The sequence below is a fragment of the Silene latifolia genome, chromosome 8, assembly GCF_048544455.1.
Source record: "Silene latifolia isolate original U9 population chromosome 8, ASM4854445v1, whole genome shotgun sequence".
NCBI classification, from domain to species: domain Eukaryota; kingdom Viridiplantae; phylum Streptophyta; class Magnoliopsida; order Caryophyllales; family Caryophyllaceae; genus Silene; species Silene latifolia.
Genome location: NC_133533.1, coordinates 83,318,269 through 83,319,349, shown reverse-complemented (window position 1 = coordinate 83,319,349; position 1,081 = coordinate 83,318,269). Strand labels below are relative to the sequence as shown.

Below are 1,081 nucleotides of genomic sequence, written 5' to 3'. Positions count from 1 at the left end.
TAAGGAACATCCGTTCCTTAAACAGTTCTTATATTTTGTTGTAGTTTCCTCTTATGCGCAGGTCACAGGGTGGAGAATTAGTACCATTGAACCCTGAGATTGAGAGATCCTTGCGCGAGTTGAGGCGAACACGACGAGTATTACCGACAGAGGAAGAGCTGAGTACTCTGTCAAGCTATCACGAGAACGAATCGTTCAAGAAGACCCACAATCTTCACCCGTTTCCACTTCTTCAGCCGAGACAGTTACTTCTCCTAAAATTCCAGTCATGGCCGAGGAAGCGAGTATAGCTAGTTTTTCCGAGCCGACAAATGACAATTTATACAAGGGGTTCGATTCGGAGATGCCGAAATTCGAACCAAAGCCCGCTTACATCACTATGGTCGAGAGAAATCGGTTTGGGGGAGTCTGCAAATGAAGACGCAGCTAGACATATGGAGACCTTTATTGACTATCGCTTGCTCCATTCCCCCACCACCGGCGTGACCCGAGGATCAAATCAAAGAGACCATGTTCATCTTCTCCCTTCGTGATGCTGCAAGGGAGTGGTATAGAGATCTGGACCGAGCCGCTCAGGAGATCACTGATTGGAATACATTAGCATTGGCGTTCTACAAGAAGTACTTTTCTGCTTCAAGGACGATCGCTATTAGAGCCCAAATCACGGGTTTTAAACAAGGGCCAGATGAGAATTTCCATGAGGCATGGGTCCGATTCAAGAAGTTAGTGCGAACCATACCGCACCATGGATTTGAAAAGTGGAGCTTGTGCAATCATTTTTACAATGGGTTGTATGACGATCAGAGGGCCATTTTGGATGCTGCAGCCAATGGGAGATTTGCTGAAAATTTGGGAGCAACCAAGGGGTGGAAGATCATTGACGATCTAGCTACCCACAAGGCCGAGTATGGGAATTCGAGAGGGAACCAGAGGAGAGCTGCTGAATCTTCCTCTGTTGCTGCACTTGAGGCTCTCACCGCAAGATTTGACAAGTATGAGTTAGGAGGAGCCTCTAAGGGTGGGATATACCAAGTCAACGCTGTTTCAGACGGTCCCTTCCTTTGCGAAAGGTGTGGAGTGG

General features: G+C 47.5%; 1 non-coding gene across 1 annotated transcript; it reads right to left on the bottom strand.

The window, feature by feature from the left end:
• Nucleotides 1-645: 645 nt before the first annotated feature.
• LOC141597991 (small nucleolar RNA R71) lies at nucleotides 646-752 on the bottom strand. Its single transcript, XR_012523196.1, has one exon. It is a non-coding gene; the product is annotated as a small nucleolar RNA R71 (small nucleolar RNA).
• Nucleotides 753-1,081: the final 329 nt, after the last annotated feature.